Here is a 19644-nt window from a genome sequence, read left to right as displayed (position 1 = left end):
AATAAATACGGAAAGGATGTTTTTGTAGCTACTGAGTTAGAAATCGATCTCAAAAAGCCGCATGGCTTCCCTTCACTTCAGTTACTGAATTGTCAGCGGGGGGGGTGGGGGGGGGTGGTGCTGCCCGCTACCTCAGAGATGAGCTACATCACCCCGCGAACCCAAGAGCAAACGCTGCCGGTAGCCGGAAAACATGAAGCGAGCGAACGCCCCTTCCCACGCTGCCCTCCCCGAAACCGCTCGGGGAGAGCCCCCGGCCGGCCAGCGGCGGGCAGGGCCTGGGGGCGGCCTCCCGGGCCTCGGCAGCCTCCGCCGCGGAGATCCGCTTCCTCCCGCGGGAGGAGGAGGCCGCGCAGGGCCGCTGAGGAGGGAGGAGCAGCGCCCCCCTCGGCCCGGCCCGGCCCGGCGGTGTCCCGCGGGGGAGGGCGGCCCGGGCCCGGGGAAGGGCCGCGGCGGGACCCCCGCCTCCGCCGCCCCGGGCATTCCCCGCGGCGCAGGCCCCGGCGCTCCGCCCTCGCCCCCCCCCCCTCGCCGGGCCGCCCCCTCCCCGCGCAGCCACCGGCTCGGCCGGCGTCGGGGCTGGCGCGGCCGCTAGGTGTCGCCGGCGGCCGGGCCTCCCCCGCGGCCCCTCCTGCGCTCCGGCTGCCGGCGGGGCCGTCTCAGTGCGAGCCGCCGCGCTGTGAGCGGGCGGAGGCGTCAGCCCGCAGCGGGGACGCGCAGCCCAGCCCGGCTCAGCTCGGCTCGGCTCGGCTCGCCCCTTCGCCGCGCACCCCCGCGGCCCGGCCCGCCTGACGCGAAGGCCACCCGGGCCGCTCTTGGCAGCGCCAGCGGCCGGGCGGGCGGCTCCCGAGCACGGCCTGCGGCCGCGCTCCGGCGGCGGGGAGCCGCGGCGAGGCGAAGGCTGCGGCGGCGGGGGGAGCAGCCATGTTGGAGCGGGGAATAAAGTGACTTTCCTCAGGGAGGGAGCGCGGCCGGCGGCCCGGCGGAGGCGGCGGCTCTCGGGGCAGCGAGGGGAGGGGGGGGCTCGGCTGCCGGCGGCCGGATACCGCTCCTGGGCGGAGGAGGAGGGGGAAGGAGAAGGGGGAGAGGAACCGCCCCCGACCCACGGAGCTCCGGCGCTGCTGGTGAGTTGTGGCTGCTCATTGTCTCCCGGCCCCGGGGTGCGGGTCCGGCTCGCGGGGTTGGGGCCCAGCCCGCGGGGGCCACCGCGGGCCCTCGGCTTGCGTGTGCGTGGGACGTCGCGGGGGGGGGGGGGGGAGGCGAAAAGGCGGCCCTGGAGTGGGGGGGGGGGGGGGCGGTGGGAGCTGGGCCGGCGGGGCGAGAGGGCCGGGGGGCTGCTCGGGGAGCCCGCGGGGCCGGGGCTGGCCCGGCCGCTCCGCGCCCCCGGGCCGGGCCGGGGAGGGCTGCGCTGCGGGGGATTTCCGCCGCCCGTTGGCGGCTGGGAGCGGCTCCGCGGGGGCCGGGGCAGCGCCGGGGGGCTGAGCCCCGTCTGCGGGGGGAGCCGAGGGAAGCCGGGCCCGAGGGGTGAGCCGGGGCTTGCAGCCGGTGAGCACCGCGGGGTTTTTTGGCGATCCTGTGTTCGTAACTGTCCTTTCCCCACCGCCTCCTCCCCGTCAAACGAGGCTGCTTTCTCCTGACAGCTCTTCTCCTCGCAGCCTCCGCACGTATGACACATTCGCTCCTATTGCAGGTCTCCCCCCACACGCACACCCAGAATATGTGGGTTTCTGTGCGTGCCATAAGAGCTTTTGTGCCCCGAGCCTTGAGTTCGTAGATGACAGGATACGGTGAACATTCGCTGACCCTGAACTTCGGTGAACTCCTCTTCTTCCTCCCCTTCCTCTCTTCAGATATGTAATGGCTTGAGTCCAGTGAGAGGAAAATGGTTCTTCTCTCGCAAGGACGGGGGAAATCAGGTGGCATTAGGTGTATTTTATATTTCATGGAAATGTACTGCACCCACCGGTTCCAATATCGCGTTCATAGGAGTGGATTAGCTGCTGCGTTAGAAGAATGCTGACCTTGATCCCCTTTGTCTCCTGCAACAATTTCGGTAGCTGGCTGGAGTTGTTTTAAACTCGTTGCCGTCTTTGGCACTTTCCTAACGGTGGTTAACAGTATTATTGGTGTTGTGAGGGAAACAGGGCTGAGGTATATCATAATCCAAACTAAATAATTTAAAAAGCATCTGTTTCCTTTTTTTTTTCTAATTTTGGTGAATAATTTATATGTGGTTTTTTATTTTTGTAATTCAACAGACAATCAATAGCAACTTCCTTGTAGCTATCATGGCATAGATATGAGAGGAAGCCTGGTTTGACATTCTTCCATTCCACCCCCACCCCCCCCCACCCCCGTTCCTTTTTTAATTGTATTAATTGAACTGGAAACTAGATGACCAAAGGTTAAATACTCGGAAGATGTGGGGCAGAAGAAAACCTTTACAGAATTAAACATAGTACCAGATTCAGGTTTGTTTTCTTTTTGGAATTGGGTAAAAGTGAAGTAGGTGATCTGGTATTTTATGTGCTTAAGATATTAAATAAATGGCGATATCGCTTTGTTGTAGGAATTCTGTATCCTCGTACGGAGCTCTTGTTATTTATATCTGCACATCAGTAAGTGATGTGAGAGAGACTTGTTTTCAGTAATTAACACAAAAGTAACAGTTATGAAAACATGAAATCATATTTGAAATGCATAGTGAAAAATTTCCTTAAAAATAATCTATACTTGAAAGAACAAACTGAATTTACTTCTCCCATATAGAGAAACCATTATAATGTTAACTTGGCATTAAAAGGACCGCTTAAATTTGAAAGATGAAAGCCTCTTTTATGATGGTGTTATTTAAATACTACTTTGACAATAATGAGTCTGACTTACAAAAATCTTTAGTAAGGGTAACGCAGTGAAGTTCATACCTCGCATTTGCATATCGTGTGGTGTAGCCCTGTGTTTACCCAGGATGGAGCTCTACACAAATCAGAAGGTGGGGTCTGCCTGCATCCATACCAAATAGTTTGCAAATTGGAGCCTGTGTTGTCTGAAGCAAATTATAGTTTGAAAGTGGCGAGTCATTTATTTTAAGCTTGGCTAAGGACGTAGTGCATTAATTGATCTTTTTAATATGTAAAATGCCACTAACGTGTACTGAAATACTTGATTTATAATTCCAAATATAATTAGATTGAGAATAACTGAAAACCACAACAGGACCGTGTTTCTCCCCGAATGGCTCTGGCTTCATTTTCTGCCTAACACTGCAGTGTGAAAATATGATATAGCTTATGACATGGATGTTAAGGTGTTCTGTATGCCTGTGTTATTATTACAGTGTGGAGCTCTTACAGTAAAACTATCCCGAATTTTTTGAATGGCTTACTAACATACAAAGTCTTCTAATTTCTTAAATGACTGTCTGCTGCTAGAAGAGGAAAGAATGTTTTACTAGTCTTAATAAGTTTTGGTTCAGTACAGTATATTTGAGTAATTGCACCTAAAAAGTGCAATCAGGAGAGGCTTCTTTGGAGACTGATTCAATGAGCAGCCTGCATTAAAACCTTTCTGGGAATTTGCTCTTTGCCGTCTTTTCACATTTAATGGAAGCTGTTGATATTTCGCATACTGATCAACTTTTATTTGTTGGCCAAGAAAGCTAATCAGCTGTTTTTTGAAACGGTGTGCATACTGGTTGTGTCCTTATTGAATGTATAATCTGGTGCGATGTGAAAATGGACAAGATTGTGTCTAAAAATCAAGGTCGATAATAACAAAGCTTTTCTAGTGTAAATTCACTAAATGTTGCTTACAGTTCTTAAGTTAGGGGTATCTTACATTCTTAGCTGCTTGCTTTCTTTAATTTTTACAGCAAGCTCTGAATATGTATCTACTGAGGCAGCTGGACACCACTGTAATCACTGGCACTTCAGAATCTGATATAAAACACTATTCCACAACTTGAGCTTGCAAAAAATACTTTTAAAATGCCAAATGTTTACTCGACAGTTATGCTTCACGTCTAAAGAAGAAACTAAATCAGTGTATTGATTGTGATCATTGTCTTTTTTGCAATGCACATAGTTGTAGCAATGACTTTTTCCTTTTGAGTGTAAGAACTGGCATTTTATTTAAATATTTTGATCACTAGGCAATAGTTTTAATTTACTGAATTTATTAAAAACCTTTAAGAAATCTAAGACTAGGATTTTTTTAAAAAAACTTTACAAATGTTTTCTGTCTTGCTGTGTATACCTTTTGGGGCCTAGCAGTGTTTTTCCCCATTAAGCGGGGAAGCAGATACTGTTTCCTCCAGAAACACTAGATTCCCAGAAATGCCCATTAATGATGTGGAATGCTTTCTTTTTCCTGTGTATTTTGTGAAGAGTTGTGATGTAGTTTTGACAACTGTTTCTCTGAAGAGTGAGAGTTAATGCTTGTTTAGCCAAACAAGTAGTTATAATTCAGTACAAATCCATACATGCACGCTCTTAACTAACCTGATGGATTGGCAATTCTTCCAGAGTTGTTGGTTTCCTAGACGCCTTTTAGCAGAGATGTCAACTCCAGAGTTCAGTAAAACTGGCTAATTAGAACATCTACAAACAGCAGCTTAAACCTTGAGCGTTTAACCACTGATGTTGATAGTCACAAGGAACAAACAAAACGAACTTGAGCTCATTTGCCAACTTGGAGCACAAGAACAAAAAAAAAAAAAAAAAAAAAAAAAAAAAAGAGTTCTCCTTCAGTTCTGTGATCTGGTTATATGGAAAACAATAACCTTAATGGATGCATAGATCAGGTAATTTACATCAGGCCAGCTTTTGATACATCAGTCCTCAGTTAATAAGGCTTTTGTCACTTCCTTGGAGATAAGTATACATATTTATTATAAAATACAATAGACACATTGATAATAACTCTGTGCTTTACTGGCATATCTGGGCTTTTGTGGCCTAGTGTCTATTTTTAAAGGATTGGAAATTTCTTTCAGTAGGGAACATCAGGTTATCATGGGGTGCTATGTATAAGCATGAATGTTGTAAAGAGAGAAAAAAGAAATGTGTGAGTAGCATTGTCAAAAAATACAGCAGCAGCAGGAGAAATAACGGTCAAATCACACTTTAATTTTTCATGTGGGGCAGAATTAAACAATGATTTTAAGAAAAGGGAAAATACCAACTTTATTAAATAAACACTCAAAGGCTTCTGTGAATTTCAGGACAATTTTCTGCTTGCTTACTTGTGTAATACCTTGAAAATATAGTAAGCTGAAGAACAGTTTTATCATAGGTTTTGATTATGACCTTTATTTCCTTATTTTTTTAAAATCTTCTCTGGAACAAGTAGTTGTGCATACATTATGATGAACAAGGCTGTGTTATTATAGCAGAACAAAGAAACAACATGTCTTTCATTTACACTCCTAGCTACAGTTCTTGCCTGTCTTTGTGTTTTAGGTTGGACTTGCTAGGTATCTTGCATAAGTGAATGCTACTCTGTGCCCTCTAATCATTTCATTTAATTATAATTCGTACCTTGTAATTGTACTGCTTTCTCTGACTGCTGCTGTTTTCAAGGCTTGGTAGAGTTGCACGGTGGTCTCTGATTTTTAACATCTGCACTCTGTCAGCTTCACTAAGGATGCTTGCATGCTTCCAGTTTGTGTTAAAAGTTGGCAGGATCATGACTTTCTCTTCTGTGCTCAGTGGATTAGGGCATTTTGCAGGCATGTAGCTGTACTGATACGCTTATATCACAGTGAACTGCTATAATCTGCATAGTCTTCTTTCAGGAAGGTCTCTCCAAGTATTTCTGACTGCCTACTCTTACCTTACTGATATGGAAGTATCTTGATTTGTTTGCATTTTGTTCAGGTATGTGCAAGATATTTTTATACAGCAATCGTTAAAGGTTAACATTTAATGAGGCTTACAGTAACGGGTACTAATTGGTGTTCACTGAAATAAAGATTTTTGGGAAATACGGATTACCAAGAATTATCAAAGAATATTACTTATCAGCAAACCAATTGTCCTGTAATTGAGAGAAAACTGTTTGGGTTAAAAAGCCTCAGTGGCCTATAGGAGTAAACAAGCCGGCTTACAAAAATGTAAAGAAGTTGTATTACATGAATGTGATTGGTGAGGGAAGCCAAGGACTGTGATGAGGAAAACCCATGCTGTCACGGACTATGACAATAAGGCAGGGCGTGTTTTAGGAGGAAAATGAATTCTGACAAAGCCATTAGCCTGTTACAAATGCTAAAGAAAACATTAGTGTTTGATGATCTTCAGAAGAGGTTGCTGTTCATGAAATCTGCTATATTCAGAAGTAAAACCATATGATAGTCACGTGATGCTCTGAAACGCTTCCTAAGAGAAGCTGAAGGTGTTAAACAGCAGCCACTGAAGTTGTATGGTAAGAATTTTAAAAGTTGATAGGGCGCTTTCTTCTGACAATGTTTTTCAGTATGTCTCAGAACATTGAGAAATTCTGTCATTTTAGCACAACTTAAGGTTTCTTTCAGTGGTTTTAAAAGCTGGTGATATGCATAGAAATGGATATTGACTGAACAGGAGTTTAAGTGGAGGAAATAATTGTTCGGCATATATTTATAGAAGACTGACTTTGTGAAATTAACTTCTGGTTCTCTTGATAAGATTAAAAACTTTGTGTGGTATAATATTGTTGACGTTGCAGACAGGCTTCTCTGAAACCTTTTGCTTGGCTGTTATGTGGCATTTTGATTAAGGGACTAAAATGATAGATCAAGTGTCTACATATGAAATGGTTTAAAACCTGGCGGATAAATGTGAATCAAGTGGTTAACTATAAATAGTTGCCGTTGCGTAACTACGTGTGATGAGGGCTCCTCATCGTCAAAGTACCTTCATGAAGGGGCACTGGGAAACCTGCTCAGTGCCCGCTGTCGGGCATTGCCACTAATGAAGTGAAAGCCAGTGAAAATTGCTGATGGTTTTTGTAGCTCGCAGAAAATTGGGAAAACAATAGATGCTGCAGAACGGGTCATTAGCGCAGGGTGGATGCTTGGAAAAATGGCAGTTTCCTGATTGTTTACTTGATGTGGCATTTTATATCAGGCTCTGAAATAATGAAGACAGTATGTTAACTTTTTAAATAAATTAATGATATTTTGTAATTAAAACAAATCAAATATAAGCAGCTATTAATAATAGCTTTTAGCTTGGGAATTTATTTTGTAAAGCTTTGGAATAGTTTCTCATGTATAATACAGAAGATACAGTGTACAGTGTTGATTCAGTGATATCAACATACATAACATACAGTGTTGATCTGCATTCAGTATGTGGGTTTTAGGGAAAGCTTTTACTTTTAAAAAATATATTAATAATAGAATTAAGAATTAATAATATACAAGAGGAGGATAATTGTGAAAGAATAGATTACATTTTATTATATTTCCACCAGTTTTCTGTATATCTTGAAGCAAAGTTGAATTTCTAAATGTAGAATTCATAAACGTTCTGTGTGGGCCAAAAAACCTGTGGTCATATATATGTTTAACTGGGGAAGATTAAAAGCCTTTTTTGTAGTCCGTGCTTAGTTTATTGCAAGAGCAGCTTCCTCTGTTCTTTTTCTCTTCGTCAAGATCTTGTCATAAACAGCAGTATTTACATACACAGGAGGCTTGTTTCCTTCTTAAGTACTGTTCAGTCTTAAAGCTCTGTCATAAATATCTTACTAAATTGTTTAAGTGCGTGCTTGTAAAATGTGAAGCCATTTCATAATTCACCTTATTTATGTTTGCTCTGAAAACTAAATATAAAACTTAAGTCGTCTTGTATGACTGTGGGAGACTAAGCTTGGGCTGGTGCTGCCTGCGCATAACTTTGTCGCTCCACAAACAGTTTAAGCTGGCGTAACTTTGGCACTGTTGCTTAAAGCCGTAGTTGTTTTCCCCACGCTGCTGCCTTTGTGCTGGCAGGTGTCTTGTGACCATTTGATGACTCTGTCAGGGAACCGATGGAGGTTAAAATAGGCATTTGGGTTCAACTTCACTTTTGGTTTTGCATGTAAATAATGGTCACTTTCTGCATATCAATGGAAAAACAACAGTTTGTGATTATTTATTTTTTTAAATATCCTGAGCAGATGGGAGGGGAAACTTCCTGTTGTACAGAGAGGAAAGGAGGTCCTCAACTGCTAAATATATCAAACATATATGCTGGACTAAAGTCTTTTAAAAATTATGTGTAAAACAGCAGCTCAGAAACTTACTTTGGTACTGAATAAGAAGGGACAGTGGGGAAATAATTACTGATTCATCTTACAAAATATATTCTTAATTTTAAATATGGGTATGTCTTTGAGGTGGGAATTATGAAAGGAAATGGGATTTTTGGTGTGGAAGTCATTAGTGTTGGAGGAAAGAAATCTAAGGAAGCTGAAAATAGTACTTTTTTCTTGAAAATAGTATTTAAAAACTGAACTACATAAGCTGAAATTACGCTATGGTAGGAGTTAAAAAAATTTTGGAATAGGCAACAACAATAAAAAAAACCTATCAGTTAATAACTATGGTAGTCATATTTTAAAAGGGCCCAGTAGGGGAATTGTGCAGGGTCCATGTTTTTTCTGAAGAAGTGATCACCTCAGGAGAGATAAGATGAGATCTTTGGCTTCATTGAAGCTACCATTTGGATTTAAATCACTGAAATTTACATTGAGTGTTCTTGAGAATAATGTCCTGTACAATACTCAGGTAAAGCAATTTCAGAGGCAATTCTAAAAGTTTAAGATTCTCCACAGTATTTCATTACCTTTGTCAATATGATTCAGTAGGTTATGGCAGAGAAGCAAAATATTTTAAAGCTTATGCTATTTACCTTCAGGATTAAACAAGATAAACAGCTTACAGTGTTCCCATTTGCACAAGTCACAGTATTTTTAAACCTGCTGTTTGTAATTCTGTGTTGTTTATCAGGGAATGCAGTTAACCTAATGTTTTATTGTGGCTTGTTTCTGATACATCTCAATATAATTCTCAAAAGCAAAGTGTTTGATTCATAAGCCAAAAAAAAAATAGCTTTAAAATGTATTTAGGCAGAAGAAGGGCTTTCATTATTAAGCATACTCTTTTTTTTTTTTACTGGACAGTACAGGAGAAACAACATAATGGTGTACACTGATTAGTTTGCTGAGTAGGTATATGCTTTTCTTCTTGAATTACGCAATTTTAGTATTTTAGGAACAATGCCAAGTAGATTATGAGTTCTGAATGTATGGATTTGATATGCTTTGTTAGTAGTAAGCTTAGTTACTGCATTTTAAAATGTGTTTGGTTTTAGTTTGGGTATAAAATGTAGAGTGCTGTTAAAGTGTTCTGAACCTGCTTCCTTTAAAATGGGCTTTTTTCCTTTTGTCAGTGGCCTTACATAATAGGAGTTTTGGTTTCCTGGTATTTGTGAATATTTCTGGTAGTGGAAGAGGTAGACATTAGTTGAAGGATTTAAGTCATAAGTTATTTGTCATTGTTAAAAGTTATTTTGGGGATGAATGGGTAGCCAGTGATGACTTGCACCTGTAGCTGTGTCTTAAAAAAATACCTATATTTTTTTTAATCATCTGTTTCTGGGAGTGGGTAGATAAAACCTGGCTTTTTTTTCAGCAAATAATTTATTCACATCTAAAACGCAAATTGTGCCAGATTGACTTATTGGGGTTTTGCCTTTTTTTTTTTTTTTTTTTTAATGCTCATCTCTCTAATCCGTAGAGAAACAGGTTCAGAGGGTAATCCAGAGATCTTAATATAGAGCTGCCTCTCTTTCCACATTTACCTTGGAGGGAGCCCATCACAGCCATTGTTTTTGTATTACAACATTACGGTTTGAGCTGAATTAAGCACTTGCTTCAGAATAATTTTTGCTGCATCAGTAAACTGAATAGGTTTCCACTACTATCTGGAAAGTACTGGAGGGAAGAGAGAGGGCAGGAGTTACACGGTTGATGGTGAAGAAGGAAGAGAGGGTGGCTGGGGGATGGAGCCAAGCATTTTCATATTGGTGGTGGGAAATTGTTAATTGACCCCAGAACTGGTGTGAAGTTTTCTCCTAAGTGTCTCAGGTGCCTAAAGATGAATAGTGTGAATCCCCGCCCTGCAATTTGTGGAGTTGGGTCTTTACTATGTAAGCAAGAAAATGTGCAGATTTTTCGTTATTCTTCACTTCTGCTTGGAGGTGCTTAGTATGAATTAAAATTCCAGTCATGTGGGTAGTAGTGATAGTATATTTTAATATTGAAATAGATTGCTAAATGATCTGGTTTTATTTTATGTCTTGTGGCAATTTCAGGAACGAGGGTTGCAAGGACAAATAAAAATGATCTGGTTTTTTATATTATGAGAACCTGGTTCCTAGAATATGTGTGCTCCATGATAAAATAAGCCTAGTGAAGATTTGAGCATATACTACACCTGCAGTTGATGTTCGTTACTGACTTTTTTAACAACATAACACTGCATAAAGTTATTTGTAAATTTACATCTTTACATGATCGGACTGTCATCTGCTCTTGGCAACTGAAACTGTATCTTAATTCAGAGTTGTTTTTTTGTTTTTGCTTGGAAGATAGGATGTGAGATCTCTATTTTGCTGGTATATTGAGAATTATTTCCTTGGGTTAGTTGACGTTATTTGCCAAGTTATTGGGGATGTTATTGCTGGGGATGTTATTGCAACAGGTTTTGTGTAGTGACATTGGCCAGTTTTCATGGAAAGTAATGCATCACTAGCTAAAGAAGTATGCAGAGACAGATTATGTCAATTTTTGATTGCTTAACTTGAGGCTTCTTTAAGTTACTAATCCTCAGGGTGCAAGTGCTGAGGACGTTTTGAAAATCAGCATTACAGTATCGGCTGCAGAGACACGTTAACAGAAACACCCTGACAGTGTCTGAAAACCTAGTGGTATAGATTCTGGTAAACATTTCTGAGAAACAGCTGGAGGAGAAGCGAAGATGGTGTATCTGTAAAATACTGGTAAGCCAGCTTTATACTAACACAGTAGATTAGCTTTCCCTTTTCTATGGCTAAGTGGTATCTTGCTCTCGGTCTTTTTGTACCAGTGTAAATGAATCTATACTGGACTATTTAACCTACGTTAATGCCTTAGGTCTCAGTCTAGGTAATTGCACTGGTGCCTTTTCCAGTTGTACGTCAGACAGAACTAACACATACGTAACCTCGCTGCTTCCAGACAGGCCTGAAACACGGACTTGGAAAGCAGTCCTGTTGACTGTCTTCTACAGGGAATATTCTCCCTTAACTATGTTGGGTATACGGAGCTTCCAGAGGAGGACTATTTAAAAAAAAAGGTCTTTGTCACTTAAGGAAAAAAAAAAACCTCAAACCTCTGATAAAGCACGGGAAGCAAAATTGTTGACAGAGAAAATTCCTTTTCTGTATAGTCACTTTTATGAGAAGAGCCACACCCCAAAGGTAATATATTTAACTGTTGGTGGATCCTAGTGACATAATAGAATTTTTTTCCCTTGTATTCAGAGGTTTAAAAGGGATAAAGAAAACTATGCAGGTTAATAGCCTTTCAAAGTTATTTGTGGTAGTTGTGATGTTATTTGTCTTATCTTCTAATTTAAGAATATTTGTGTCTCTATGATTGTAAGAGGCTTCGGAAAAATAACTTGTTCTGTTTTGTGCAAAAGTAGGAGACATTTATGATGCTCCTTTCATCTGGTTTAACTCCTGACAAAGCTCCTTCCACAGTATGCACAAGCCTTGCTTTTTCTGCTAGATAGTAATATTATTCCAGTTAGATTAAGTTATTATGTCTCTTTATGATAAAGTCGAGGAAGCTTTTTGGTTAATTAGTCTGAAATACAGAGACGCTGCACTCTGTTTTACAACATAGAGGTGAACTTTTATTTTTAATAACGTCTCCTTCCCCCCCTCGGATGAGTAACTTCGCTGTATTTTTGAACTGAACCTTAGGGTTAGCAGTGGTTTTGTTGGCTAGCAGAGGGGACGAGTTCAGGTGTCAGAAGTGAGAGAAGGAGCGCATAGCTGGGACAAGAGGAGAGCTTTGCAGGCAGGGCATGGCATTCTGGCACGCTGCATCCAGAATTGGGTATTACTGGAGTGCGTTGTTGTGAAATACTGGGAATCTGGTGGGTTTTTAGTTTTGTTTTTAAGCCAGAGGGAGGCCTAGGGGTTGTCTTAGGACTTTGCTGTCTGTGCTATCAACAGTATTTTGATCTAAAAGTCAGACATCTGTGTTTATGTAGTGAAACACAGCATATGTAAATCTGTTCTTAGATCCCTGTACTGCAGGTTTTCTTTGAGAGATGCTGTGTACAGTGTTACTCATGATACGTGCTGATTATGTGTTCTAAGGATAATTAAACGTTTTGAACTTTAGTGGGCCATAGGAATGTATCCAGATTTTTGTTTTTAAATTCTAGTCATGAAATGCTGTAGATTGAATAATAATAAGGTTGTAGAAAAGCTAGACATGATTACTGGATGGTGCTGTTCACTGCTCTCAAACACACCCTCTGCAGCATCAAAAGTTTTATGACAGAGGATATTGAATTGAAGCTAAGAAATGTTTCTGGTGTCCTAACCTATTGTCCTGTAGTGATACTAGTTTAATCTTATCTGTGGTTCTGACACAACTTTTTATTGACCAGCCCTTCAGTAGAACACTGTTCACTTCTGTGCCTCTGTACCCGTGAATGGAGTGCTGATCTCAGAGTTATGCTATGAAATGCCTTGTACTACTTCTCTTTTTTTTTTTTTTTTTAATACCTTGAAGCTTTAAATGTATGAAAGTTAAATACTGTGAATTCCATTAATAAGGAATTCCTAAAGGCAAAAACTTCCTAAAGGCAAAAAGCAGCTTTTCTCCTTTAATTTCCACTATAGTTTTGTTATCTTTTTTGTCCATCAATATTTTGGGAAGTGCTGTGTTTCCTAAAAAATGTCAGTAGGGAACATCACAAGAGGCATGCTATGTTGTTGGACATTTTTATATGCTAAATCTTTGCAGCTTATCTGGTTTTTGTCCTTGTCTTTTTTAGTAATTTGGATGCTACTAGAAATGATTAATATTTGCATTTTAGATTTTTTTAAAATTGAATTTTAGATTTTTTTTTTTTAAGAGCCCTTAGAATAATTTTCATCTGCCTTGCTCATCAGATGGTAAAGCTGATGTTTTTGATGTTACTTCAGGTACCCAAGATCACTGAGTGGCAAAGTGGCACAAGTTAGTCATAGAATCTTATTCTCAACCCAGGTTTTCCTTGCTCTTTCCTGTCTTTCCTACATATGTGGTGCAGAAATTTATTTACTCAAATAATTCCATGAGACTGGCTGGAAGAATTTGTATTGTTGTAATAAAGATTAATACTTGTAGCTTCTGATCTGTAGCTTTGCGGCCTTAATTTTTTGTTTGATTTATATTAAATGACTCAATTTTAAAGGATACTGATGTTTCAGTATGCAGTAATAGAATATTTAGGGCTATTCATTTTTCTATAGTATAACAATGTATAACACAGGCTTTAATTTTTATAGATCCTCTTTGGAACTCTGCTGGTGTGTATGCTTTTACTAGTATTGATGAAGGCTGGAGTCTTCATCTGAAGATTACATATTTTAAACTAAGTTTAAAATTGATTATGTGTATTTCTTCCACCTTAGGTAATTTCCTAGAATGGGGAAACTAGGTTTGAAAACAAGATTGCCCTGTAGAATGACTTCATTCTGTCATTTTGAGACACTTCTTAGAGACAGCCCATCTATTATATTGAAGTTTTTTAAAATGTGGAATTTTGTTTTAAAAGTGGTATGCAATCTAATTCTAAATTCAAACAAGTAAAAAGAGAAAACATGATCTATATTAAATGTTAATTAAATTCATAGGAAATGGAAAGGCAGCTGATGGAGAGAAGGACATTATGACCTTGTAGAAAACAGAAGGTATTTCGGATTATAATAAGCAATAGTAGGCTTTCTGTACCATATGCCTTTGTATATTTTGTTTTAGAGATCTGGAAGTAACTTTAATGTGGCCTATTTTTAGGTTCAGTTTGGTTTTTGCACTATTGAAGTCCTGCTTATGATGCACTTAGAACTGTTTTTACTTGAAAGATGCAATGAAAGTTTTGGGTATTTCTTTAGTGAAACATTCACATATATTGAGAGGAGGAGTTTAAAATTGCAATTTTATGGCTGGGTGAAATTTATATTTAGCAAATGAGATGTAAAGAAGTGCAACCACATTTTCTTCACACATGCAAGAGCATGTTCTGTAAGCAATTTCTGCAGTTACCTTTGTTGTGCACTTCATGATTAGTTAATGTACATTGGGCATGTTATAAATGCATGTCTGGCGTATCAGAATATGATTTATCCTGTGTAAATCATAAATACTTTATTCAGTATTTTCACTGCTCATTACACAGAATTGTCTAGCAACACTTGAGAGGGTAAATGAATTCTCTTAACATCTAAATGCTGTCATCAGCAGTATCTACATGCTTACATTCTAGACCGCATGGGCTGTACATGGAGCATTTTTTGAAATAATCCACTGTGTGAATAAAGAATATTCAAGTCTCTGTCATGCTAAAGTAGAAGTTTAATACAAGCACTAAATCAATTAAAAATACTGCTCTTTTCTGATTTGATGTGTCTCAAATCTAGACATCCTGTCTCAAAACAGCAGTATTAATCATTTAGTAGGGTTAAAAGAGAAAGTGGCTTTTTAACAGCTCCTTGTAATTATTCCAAGTTAATTATTTTAAAGAAGGGAAGTGAATTTTCTTTGTATGAAATGGTGTACAACGCTAAAATTAACCTTATCTGTAGCATGTGATGTACCCTTTATCGAAACGATGCACTGTAATTTAGGATTGTTTAATGAAAAGAGCAATAGCTTCAAGGTGGTTTTGTTTATACAACCAGGTCAACGTAAATAATCTGAATTAAAAACAAAGTTTGAGGCTTTTTTTACAAAAGATTGTGCCTGTCTAGGAGTACAGGTAGCTGGGAGAGGCATTCCTGTCCCAGGGGCGTGAGGCTGACAGGGGTCAGGGCGTGGCAGGGACTGGGCTCTTCGTAGCCTGGCTGTGCCAGGGAGAGCGATGTTGCCACCATCACTCCCCTTCTGGTGGCTCTAGCAGGTGCATTGTTTAATGATAAAACTGGCTTGCTACCTCAAAACTCAGAAAAGCATCTTAAATTGCTGCATTAATCTTCTTCTTTCTAAGAGCAATATTTGATAAATTCCTGTGTTCCCGTTCCTGTCTGTATTCTCACTAACTTGGTCATTTGGTCATCCTAGTTGGCAGACTTGCACTCTATAAAAACTTACTGTTGGTACCAAGATAAAGGTTTCTGTCTCTAGGGAAGACATTGTGATATTGTGAGCTACAGGGGAATGAACATTCATTTGCAGGGTGAATATTTCACCTGTTTGTGCCATATCTGTTTTAAGGATAAAAAGAAGTTGCAGTTTAAGAGTAAAAAAGCTTTGAAGTGAATATATATTTACTGTCCCCTCCAAAAGTCATTACTGACTAGCTTATATACCAATATGGATGAGATCCTTTTGTGGTAAGGTATTTCCTTAGTTAACTCTACCTGTCCATATAAATGCTAGTAAAGCTGTGTGTTCTTCTGACACTTCTGTTTAGTTCATAAAGTTGTAATGTGAGGCATAACAAAAACTTTGCTTTGATACTCTAAAAAGGGTTCTCAAACTGAGGATTTGTGCCTGGCATTATCCCCTGCTCTTGTACAGATCCAGCGGAAAAACTGGTTGTAAGCCACCTCTGGTGACACTGGTAAATGTCTTTAGATATAAAGTCAGGATAGGTTTGTGTGTGTTCAATACCAGGTTGTTCTGAAGCTGAACCAACTTGAGTAAATTCTTTTTTTCCCCTGTTGCACTGTACATGAGGTTGAAAATAAAGCTAGACTTCTGAAAAAGTAAACTGGAAGCGGACGTGCAGAACGCTAACTCCACTTGCTTTAGCCTTGTCCCCGTGCTGTGTTTTCCATGCGGTGTGGGTGGTGGTCATGAGGCTGCAGTAGGAAGATGGTCCTTTCCATCACCTGGTGCTCCAGGGCACCTTTCCTGCTCTGCAGACTTCACCAAAGGAGGATTCCCACAATAGGACTGCAAACAGGGTGGTAAATACGCAGTGCTTTTCTCTCTGGGTGGTAGCTTAATTTAATGCCGTTTAGAGGAGTTCAGGATTAGTCATCTCTCTCTCTTACGTCAGTTATTTGCTGTGAAGCTATCTGTTGTATATGCTTGTTGACCTAAACATTAATGTGTTGAACTGCTGTTCATCAAAGATGTACATTCCAAAAAATTGCACGTTTTCAATTTGTCTTCCGAGACGTTCTGCAAAGTATGTGTAGTATTTACATAATAAAGGGGGATGGTTAGGTCTTTCAGTTGACTTGGTGGCTAAATAAGGTAATTCTTACAGAGAATACTTTGACAGTGGTCATAAATTAAGGGATCACATGAAACCTGTTCGTTACAAGCCTAATAAATAAGAAACATCTATTCTACACTTACTGCTCATATCCTCATCGTGTTTTAATAAATGCTAGTTAGGATAATACATAATTAAAACATTTTGAACAATTTCTTAAGTATCATAATAAATTGTGAAACAAATTATGTCAATCCTTTAAGTCATAACAAAACAGGCTGCTTTTTGAGCTTCTTGGGCTGTCTTAAGGAACTACATTCAGTAAGAATTTTGGCTGATGGTTGCAAAACATTAACTGCAGTAGAAGTGAAGTTCCGAAGTTGGTTGTTGAGCAGTAGACAGAATACTACTGTTTTGATAACAGTAGAAAGACTTCAGCCCTTATTTTTGCTTTTATTTTATTGTCAAGATTGAGTGTTTGGGTACAAGGGGTCCAGCATGATACTTACAACTGGATGTGGTTTTGCTACGCCTGAGAATAGGAAGTTTAGCAAGGCTTCTTGCTAGTATGAAAGGCAGTATCTGCGTTTTGATTCTTTGCCTCCCCTTATTTTTTTTGATGATGTTTGCTCTATATTACTGTGAAGAAAATCTAACAATGTGTATTTTAGAGAGATGATACAAGATGTAGAGTATATTTCAAGTATTCAGAAATCATCAGATTTGGCTTAAAAAGCATACTTGGCCTCTGCTTATACTAACTGCACTGGGATGCCACACATATATAGCTAAGTCTTTAGATAGTCTTTAGATTCCAGTTTGGTTTTTCTCCCAAAAGCTGTGTTCCTTCTACCAAATAAAACAGTTTAGTCTGACCTACTATATTTTTATATTTTACGTCATCTTGCTGGCAAGCCTTTAAAAGCTTAATTGTCTTCATATTGAAATTTCTAATCAACTGAAAGTCTCTTCTGCTTGGCTTTCTTACTTGTCTCTTACGCTGTCATGTTTGAATGGTAAGCAAGAGCAAACGTGATCTGGAAAGAGGCAGGATACCTAGTTTATGTAACTGTGTTGTAATAGATTTGTGCAACATGCAAAGAGTATGTGTAGCAATAATAGGCTTAAAAAGCATTGGTCCTAACCTTTCTTTGCTTTGGAAATCAGATTTGAATGTTTAACATACAAATTTAATGATAACTATATACTTGAAAAACAAATCAATGTTAATTTCATTAACCCTGAAGATCAGGAGACTCTTTAATGGGATGATAGAGATTTTTATTGCGGAGTCTTGTCAGAGTGATCAAGAGGTGTGGAAGATGGACATAGGAAAAAGGGCAGCTCATATAGATCAGTCAGTCTGATTCCTCAGGCATTCTGACTGTGTGTGTGTCTGACATTCAGTGTGTGAACTCTGCGTTTTTTCACCTCTGATGGTCTAATATGGGACAAGTAGTAAATTTCATGCTAATTGTAAAATCTTTCAAATTCAAAATTCAGAGCAGGTTGTCACGTAGTATTTAGTTACATCAGCTCAGAAGTTAAATGTGCAAATGCGTTTGTTGCGTGCTGGAGGGAGAAGGTGCTCTTCAGGTATCACTTTCTCAGGTGCAGTAGAAATGTATGGACATGAGTCCTGTTCTCTACATGAGTCTAAGATCTTGTATGTGTGTAGGCATGTAAGCTGCATATAGTTATGTTTGCGTGTTCGGGGTTTTTTTTCCCTAGTCTCTAACACTTCATAAAGTTCTTCAAGCTTATTCTAGGTACAGACTGATTCTTGGGAAGGTAGTTGATTTGTACCTACAGAATTTATGTTGCGTGTGGGAGGTGTGTGATCTTTGTTAAGGAGCTGGTTAGAGTTCATGGAAGCATGTCATGGGGAATTAGGTGCTGGGAAAAAGAGGTACCTCCATGCTCGGTTTGTTTCGGATTTGCCTTGGTAATGTTTGAATGCCTTTGCTTTTTTGCTGTCAAAATGTCATTATTTGGATCTTTCCCAATGTTTTTATTCAAGTGATAGGAAACAGAAGGGAAGGAACTAATTGGTATGAGTCTGGAAATCATGCTCTGAATACACGTACAAGCATTTGTGCTTTCTTATCCAGATTTCCAGCATGTGAGGTATGTGATGGCAGCAGCATTGTTCTGGGAATGTAGTTAGAGCTTTTGGGGAGTCCAAAATGTATTTTCATCCTTATTGCCACTGAAGGAAAGTGTGGGTTTTTCTCTCCTTACTCAGATTCTCTTAAATTCTTGTTTTATAATGAAGAGCTTGTCTTGCTTGTTCATTAGTAATTACTACCTCCTACCATATCTTTTCTCAGCAGGGGGTAGGTTTTCCTCCTACACCCGGGGGAAAAAAGAAAAAAGATAATTAGATAGTGCTAGAGGCTAAAATTAAAAGAAATTTGAGAAGAAATAGGCCACGTTCTGCAAGACAGCAATTCTTTCTTTAGATTTTAGGTGAAAAAAACATTCTTTTCTTGATAGTGGTATCTTTAGGGGGCCAGGCAACACCAATGTTGCTGGGCAGAGAATATTTCCAGGTAGATCATCTGCTTGTACTTGGGCTAGCTAGCACGTAGTGACGTTACACATTTGATTAAGGCATTTCTAAGTGGAAAGCTGTCTGCAGTTCAGAAGCAGTTGCACCTGGTACCTCAGTTGCCTCACAGCAAGATGCCAAGGCACTTCTAAAACTTAGTAAAAACCTAAACTCTGAAAGGTTACAATTCTGTTTGTGCTTCCGCATATTGTGAGGACAGTAGAGGTTGCAACACTTCAAACAAAAATATGGGAGGAAATAGTTTGTCACAACTCTGATGTGGTGTCTTGCATATCTTTTTCATTATCTCAGTGTCTGTCTGCATTGCAGTTGCAGCCGCGGCGTTACCTGAACTAGCTATAAAGTAATTGGTTTGCATACTGCTACCAACAGCAGCAGTTTGTTGGAATTAGTTGCAAAAAATGTTATAAAACTTTCTATGAAGTCTTCCAGTCACCTCCCTCCATGACTTGAAGTTTTTTGTTCCCTGCAGGTTAAAAAACCTTTCCGTTTCACTTTTCCATGTTCCATTTAACTTGAACGTTCAGCGACTGGAGTAAATGTTTTTTCAACAGTTAATATGTTTCTCTGTCTGTGAATTTGCTATACAGTTTGAAAACACAATCTAAATACGCAGAATAAA

General features: G+C 40.0%; 1 protein-coding gene across 2 annotated transcripts in view; it reads left to right on the top strand.

The window, feature by feature from the left end:
* The first annotated feature begins 1085 nt into the window (after positions 1-1085).
* The window catches only part of CDK17 (cyclin dependent kinase 17), a 93957-nt gene continuing 75398 nt past the window's right edge, over positions 1086-19644 (top strand). For both annotated transcript variants that reach the window (XM_075708033.1, XM_075708024.1), the window contains exon 1: positions 1086-1124. The gene's annotated coding sequence lies outside the window, so the exon portion shown is untranslated. The remainder of the gene's footprint in view (positions 1125-19644) is intronic.

The sequence above is a fragment of the Pelecanus crispus genome, chromosome 1, assembly GCF_030463565.1.
Source record: "Pelecanus crispus isolate bPelCri1 chromosome 1, bPelCri1.pri, whole genome shotgun sequence".
Lineage (NCBI taxonomy): Eukaryota > Metazoa > Chordata > Aves > Pelecaniformes > Pelecanidae > Pelecanus > Pelecanus crispus.
This window is presented reverse-complemented; position numbering and strand designations above follow the sequence as displayed.